Raw genomic sequence first — 8,381 nt, 5'->3', positions numbered from 1 at the left:
TCATCCTTGATTTCTGTGGTTCTTCAACTTCTTGAACTCTTCATAATTTCAAGTTGTAATGATTCTAAACGTGTTCAACTCATCATTATTGTTGTTGAAGATCTGCAGCGATAAAAACATTGGAAACAAATATTCTCAAACGTCGTTATACAGAAACATAGTATTATTAATTTCTCCAAAGTTCAATTGTATCCCAACTCTGAAGTAATATTACGGTGATATGTTTCTCCCCCTTAATCAATACTTATATCTTTTGCATAATAGGTGAAACCTGTAGATTATTGATTCACTCCTCGTTACATAATGGTCCGTAAATCGTATGTATATAGTATGAAACTACTAAATAATTCTCACCCTTTTTGTCAAAAATTGACAAAGATACGAAAATCGTGGGATCGTAATGAATACAACCAAAAGATATGTCAAGTTTTAAGGAAGTTTTGAGATTCTACATTATAACATAGTTAAGATGCAACTCCTCATACCAAATTTTTTAGATGATATCACATGGTAATAATTACTTAGCGCTCATCTAGGAGATTTAAGATACAAGCATCCCCTTTCAAATTCCAGAGCCAAACTCCCCACAAAGATATAGCAATTAAGCACAAGTTCATTTAAGAACTCTCCCCCATTTGATGTCATTCCCAAGAGAACAACACGAGTAACCTTGCTTTATGAAAGATAAGGATTTTGTTGGACATTAACAAATCACATGGATTTGTATCCGAAAATCAACGGTTAAAATAATATTTATGCCAGTTATGGACAAAAGATAATTTTAATAGGTATGACTCAACATAAGAAAATCTTATGAGTGTGTCAAGCAGTAAAAAAAACAAAAGTGTGATCACGAGTATATCAATACTGTGAGAAAATTCCCGAAGAGTTTGTTTTATTTTCCATTCAAAAAACATAATAGATTTAACTTCTGAGAATATATGAAATATTATCTCGATTCACGAAAAACATAAAGGCACAAATATTTCATACGACTTTCGCAATAATTAAACCAATAATGATTACATACTGCAAGTTCATCTACAAATAACTCTAGAATTTGAATAAATAAATCTAAAAACATGCAAGATGAAAATCGTTGGAAATAGCTTGTGTAATCACAATTTTTGTTATACCAATCCCTAGTTATCATTTTCAAAGTAAGAAAAAAATTCTCACAAGAAGTTTCCTGGACAAAATAAGAAAAATAAAAGAAGAAAAAACTATAAATCATATATAATCTGCGACTTGCGTTTTGAGTGAGCAAAGTTCATCAGAGGCTTTTCCCAGTTCTGAATTGGGAAATGATGAGTTCCAAATATTGTATATATTTGCACCCTTTTTATTGGCATTTAACTCATCTTTTGTGCATTAACGCTCCATTTTATCCCATATTTTGTGTTTTCGTTGTTTTCAAGAATAAATATTGTTCTTAATTAATTTTGCATTTTTATGTACCAAATAAAGTCTGGTTAACTCACGGAGCGAAAAGAGCAAAGGAACGACAAAGACTCCCGCAGAAAGGAAGCGAAGAATGATGTTTGCAAGAGCCGGATCAACTAGAAGTGGGCTTGAAGAGGAAGAATTGTTCTTAAAGAAGATATGGGCTTGGCATACCCAAGGCCCAAAACCCTTACCCAAATCCATTTCCAATATCCATACCCATTTCCATGAGAGCCGTCAGATTGGATCCACCACATCATCCCACGGTCGCCTCATCATCGTGCATCAAAATCTGAAGCTCCTGTCAAACATCATAGTACCTAATTCCCATCTAAGCCGTCAGTTTTGATGTATCACACATCCAATGGTCGCTTCACGCCTGTTTCCCTCATGCCGTTCGATCCAATCCATATGTGATCATTCAACGTCTTTTATTCGCTGTGCATCAAACTTGATGTTCCGCTCAACACCATAGCAGAAAACACTATCACCCTCAAACAAACACCCCTTTCTCCCCAAACTGTCGATTGCATCTCCCCCAAAAACTCCATCTTCCCCGACCTGCTATTTTCCGTTTCCTTCTCCACCATACCTTCTATGCCACCATCGAAACCACCACCACGTTCTTTCCTGCCACCACCACACCCTCCTAGATCACCCACCTCTCTCACTAGCCTAGATCTCTTATCAAATTTATATCTCTCCTTACTGAACCCTAGATGTGAGTTTGACAAGATAGCTCGAGTTAGAGACACACATGGAGCAAGACAGGGAGCATGAGAAGCATAAGAAGGTATGGGTCGAGGTGAAATCGCAAGTGGGTATGTCAAATTGAAAATCCCCAAATCAAATTTTAGGTTTTCAAAAATTAGGGTTTAGAAATTTGGGGATTCTTCACTATAAATAGAACATGGTGTTTGTTATGTGAGGGATATGCCCGGGCTAGCCGGAGCACCAAGCTCTTAGTGTTCTGTAATTTTACTATTTCATCTGTTTCATCCAGTAGTATAATTTGATCATGTTTTAGTTCACTAAGCTAAGGTTGAGATGAAACCATAACTTTGTACTATGTTATTTATGTTGTTTGTGTGATTCTTGAATGCTTAAAATGTTGTATGATAGATTTAATCGCAGTGCATCAATACTCTGCTCTCACAATGTATGTCAAGCATCCATTGTAGTTAGGATAACATTGTGCTGATTGAACTGCAACTCATGCCTTAGAGACTGTTATGAATCCTCTGACTAGTTGTGCTTTAGTTAGACAGTTAGTGCTTAGGATTGATATTTTAGTTGTGATTGAATCATCCATTGGTGAAACACCTTAGGTAAGTAATAGACTTGACACCTCTACCTTATCTGTTAAAAGGACAAGAGTATCATAATCAGTTGAATACATAGTATGAGTTAATGGTGGATTCGACAACCTTAGTTCCCTCATTCTCACTGTTTACACCCTTAGTTCATTCATGCTCTTGTTTATTAAATATTGCACATTGCTTCCACTGTCTTATCTTTCCTCCTTTACACACTGCTTTGCACTGTTGTGATTTTTGCTTTCAATCACTGCCCAAAATTCTCTGAAATCAGTTAAGCAAAAGCCTAGATTCAACTACACACACCAAGTCCCTGAGGACAAACCCCTTCTTACCTCACTCACTACAACTGACCCTGTATACTTGCAGGCCTAAGTTGTAGGTTCTTTTAAAACCACACCAGGAAACTTGAGATCCCTTTTTGCACCAGACAATTGTTCGAACACCACCTTGATGTCACTCATAATGATTCCAACCAAATCTCGGGAAATCCAAACCGGTCCTGAACTTGTATGTTCTTGAGAAAAGTAACATGATATGGTGATAGAATTATCGTAAAATTCAACAATAACCATCAAATTATCATCATCCATCTTCTTGTTATCTTCCTTTATGTTGTTTGTAAACTTAGCAGAATCCATGATCGTGAACGTTCGTGAGTTATACCAGCACTATGTATATAATACAAGGTAGGCGTACCTTGAAAGTATATGTATATATCACACTTTTTAGGTTGAAACTGAGGGAAGATAGATTCTTTCAAGAATCTTCTGAAGAGGTTTTGACTCATAGGTTAAGGCCAGTTTCGGAATTTAATGCATATAGGTCCGCGAGCACATGGAGTGTGACTGGACTCAGTTATACAGGCAAATATAATCAACCTTGTTCTTAGCTAAAAAGATAAAGATCTGGAGTACAAGAGATAGTTGAGATGACAAAAACTAATATGAATCTACTTAATGAAATCAAAAACAAAAAAATAAAATACACAACACTAGCTAAGTACATTATGTGTCAAGAAGATGTTTCATATCATTCTTGAACATGTTGTGCTTCCTTCTTTTTTTGATCCAGGAGGAGGCACATTTTACCATAATCAAGTTATGTTATGGTAGGCATCCGTCAAATGACCATCACGAACAACAAGATTGTACCTGTTATGCCTTTAGTACAATTTACATTAATAAAGGAAAATGATATAGAATTCTTACCAGTATTTGGCCTTCTCCCTGTCTTCCCAAATTTATTGAATTTGCTAATCTGCTTTCTGATCTCAGAGATCGTATGATCAACCTTTGTCCAAAGGTTCATAACTGTGTGATTATGTGTGTCTAAAACGAATTTCTTCGATATCCTCTTCTTCCCATTATGCTCTTCAAGATTTCTTGGAGAGAGATTGGAATAACTATTCTTGTATAAGTTAGTCTTTATCCACTTGGGAGCATTGGATTTTTTCTTTGTCTCCACAAAGTTATCCTTTTTATAAGTATTATAATTGTGTAAATGCTTTGTAAAAATTTTATAGGAAAATCTTGGTTTATCACAGCACTGATTCCTTTGCTTAAAGGTTGGACGTTGACAACCCATAATGCAAAAATTATTAGTCTTAACATATGATTTTGGTTTGATCACTTCTTATGATGCCCAAATAAAAACATCATGAAGTTTTTCATCCCTTATGCGAAAACGCATTCCTTTTGCAAGTGACCATATTTACCGCAATAATAGCACTTATGAAAAACACTATTTCCTGAACTTCCGTGTGTTGTTCTTGGAGGTTGATTTATTTTGATCTTTCGAAATTCAACTGCTGATATAGGTATTTCACTTTTGTGGTTAGTGGCAACTTTGGTTGAGAGGAAGTACTAGCTTTGACAAAATTCATCCCTTTGCTAATACTTGGAGCATTTATTCCCTTATAGCCCAATACTTTTGTGTCACAATGATTTTTACTTTCTCCTAGCACAGTGGATGATTTGTTTGAAATAGTTTTGAACTTTTTCAAGTTTTCTTCCAACAACTTGATTTGGTTATGAGCAGCAATTAAATCAACCTCTAGTTGTCCTTCTCGAGTGAGAAAAACACTTTCTCTTTCTTTAAAACAAGATTGTTGAGAGATAAGCCTTGCTTCCTTCCTTGCAAGTTTTTCTTCCAACATAATGGGATTTTTACGAAGTCTTTCACATTCAGAGATTTTTGGACATACTTCTTATTTAAGAAGGTATTGAACTAGGTGATAATCACAATCATACCCTTAAAATATCTTCCTCAAATTCTTGTTTTCTTAACAGAAAGGAGTCAGAAAACTAGCCAGACAATATGTTGGTCTTTTTTCCTTTAAGAAATGGTCGAATAACATGATGTACTGTGAGACTTCCTTATCAACATCTTCATCAATATCAGAATTACTTTAGTTAAATAGTTCTTCCAACTGTTCTAGGCATCTTTCCCAGTTATTCACAGTTTTAAATGATGTGACAAATGTGACGGTTTTCTCACATGAACCAAACCCTTGAACCATGACTGAATGATTCCGAACTGGTGATACCGAGATTTTACTCTCGTTTATATTGTCAAACTGCTTCAAACACAAACTTGTTAGGTCTTTACGTGTTTTCCTGCTCTGATACCAATTGGAAACGCGAGGGTACCAAAATACACCACCAACTTTTTCTTAGGAAGTTTGTATGAACAAACTTAATACAACTTCGAGAGTTAAACTCATTCAAAGAATATTATTTGAAGTTATATCTCTATCTCTTTCGATTGAAATGTTTACAAAATCAAATCCGTGAACTTAATCACAAAGAGATATCTTGGACGGTATCAAAGACCAATGTCCAAGAATCAATCAAGTCGTATCCAACAAACTAGGTCGGATGTATCTACTATGATTGATCAACATACAAATTTTGATATTTCAATTGTAAAGATAAACAATATAATGTGGAAAAAGAAATAATGTAAACAATAAAAATTTTGTTAACGAGGAAACCGCAAATGCAGAAAAACCCCGGGACCTAGTCCAGATTGAACACCAAACTGTATTAAGCCGCTACAGACACTAGCATACCACCAATTAACTTTGGACTGGATTTTAGTTGAGCCTTAAAAGGTATCCACTGGCTAAGTTACATTTACGCTCCTTACGCCTCTTGAATCCCAGCATGACTCCACGCAATTTATTTTCTTAGATGACGTCACACCAACTAAGAGTTGCTTCAACTCAAAGACTTTGAACCAATCTGCCTCCCACAAATTAATCATATATATACGATTTCCTTTACGATCAAAAAGATTTTATTCAAGGTGATATGAAAATCGATGGAAATAGACAAAGTCTAGATAACCTCAAAATCCGGACTTGTGCAACCCGAAATGTAGCCTAGATTATTATTCACCTCACAAGTGTAAAACTTGTGGACAACAAATTTTGAGACGAAGAGAACTTTTATGATTTCTATTTATCTTGATCGAGTGGGAAGCTCAACAATCGATCAAGATCGGGATGCACGAGTTATCAAGGAAAGATAACTTGACATGGATTCATGTATCCCTATGAAGTCTTTCTAGTCGCTAAACCCTAAAAGGGTTAAGAAGAGGACGACTCTATATACAACTAGGCTACACTAAAAAGTAGTGTCGGGATTCAAAAATCCCAGTTGCTTGAAGTTCCTCTTTTATAGACATTTAAAGCATAGGTTGCCTCAGGTTTAAGATAAGATAGCTTTGGAACCAAGCAAACAACATACACTGTTAGATGAATCTTTGAATCTGATTTTTATAAATTAGATATACATTATTGTTAGGTGAAACTGTAACCAAACCGTGTACAAATACTATGTTCAACGTGGTTAGTCGAAACTAAAAGATTTGAACTTAAAAGCTTAATATTCATTCTCATGAACACTTAAGCATTTAATCTTGAGTTACAATCATGTGATCAAATAAGTCTAGTGTTTTAGAGAATTGATCAAATGCTAATTATCTTGTAAAAATAATTTAATTGCACTTGAAGATAATCGACATGGTTAGTAAATGCAAAAAATACAAATACATAGCCGTTCGTGACTCAGGTCAGTCAGAGTACGTATACCAATTTGTAAAAATTTAATCAAACCAAGTTCCGGAGTTAACATAATTGTTTAGGTATGCGTACCGGTTTGAAAACCTTGAGACAATGACCGGTTTCAGAGTCCACATAACTATTTTGGTTTGCGTACCGGTTTAGATACTTAAACCAAGTTCGGGAACACAAAACTATTTTGGTACATGTACCGGTTTGTAAACTAACCCGGTTTCGTAACACAATTCCTAAACGGTTTGCATATGTGTATGCATACCGATCCGGTTCACGAGTAGAACATATTTTTCACATTGTATTCGTAAGAATATGCGTACCAATAATCTGCAAGTCGATATATAGTTATTCCACTACTTGTACGAGTACATGTAATATGGGGTCAGACTTCTAACAATTTTCCTAGTTTGTAAGACTGATAACACTGTCTTGTATCTGAATCTATCATAATGTTAGAGCATTGCTCGGTCGAACTCGCAAGCGTTGCTATCTCAAGCTTGTTTGTAAAGTTTAGTTGATCAAAACTATAGCCTTGATTTATAGTCTACCTATAGGTGTTTCGGACCAGGATAAATTGTATAGTTGAGCTTTAGACTTCAGGGCGCTTACAACTGAAGACTAAGATCTACTGAAGAACTCGGAGGAACTTCATCAAAAAAAAGGTATGTGGACACTAAAACTTATTTATCCTCATAAAGAATATTCTATTCTTACTTATCTCCTATTGAGAAAAAAGTTGTCAACGATATAGTCATTCGTATCATACACATTTGATATTTCGTTAACAATACAACATAGTCTTTCTACATTTTCAGTTTCCTCGTTAACAAAATTTTTGGTGTCTGTGTTATTTCTTTTTCGCATTATATTTGTTTATTAATTGAAATATCACAGGTTGTGCGTAGTTCAATCAATTGGTAAATCCAACCTTTGGTTGCTGATTGAAATTGATTGACACTTGGATATTGGTCTTTGGTACATCCAAGCTATTTCTCATATTGATCCGTCTCACATATTCCTATCTGTTCGATTGCAGATTGATTTGAGAATTAACGATATAACTCTTGGATACTTTTCCGTGATTGAGTCTGACTGTCTAGTTGATTCTCTAGGAATTGTGTTAGAGTTGTACATACATATTGTTGAACGAAATATTAGTTGTGGTTTTTGTACCTTCGCTTTTTCAATTGGTATCAGAGCATATAAACACGCTAAGACCTCATAAGTCTGTGTTTGTAGCAATCTGACTCTATGGACAGAAGTGTTATCTCTATAAACGTACCGCCAGTCTTCGATGGCTCGCATTACTTATGGTGGAAAATTGTTATGCGTGCCTTTATCCAAGCACGTGAGTTTGAATCATGGGTTCGTGTAGTTAATGGCTATAATCCTCCGGTTGTTACAGAAAGCAATGTAACTATTCCAAAGGATATTGGTGCATATGATCCTGCCGAGATTCTAGTTGCAAAGCAAAATTCTGACGGATTAAATGCTATCATCCATGCCATTACCCCAGATCTTCAACACTATGTGACTATGTG

Source organism: Papaver somniferum, chromosome 6, assembly GCF_003573695.1.
Source record: "Papaver somniferum cultivar HN1 chromosome 6, ASM357369v1, whole genome shotgun sequence".
Classification (NCBI taxonomy): Eukaryota; Viridiplantae; Streptophyta; class Magnoliopsida; order Ranunculales; family Papaveraceae; genus Papaver; species Papaver somniferum.
This window is presented reverse-complemented; position numbering follows the sequence as displayed.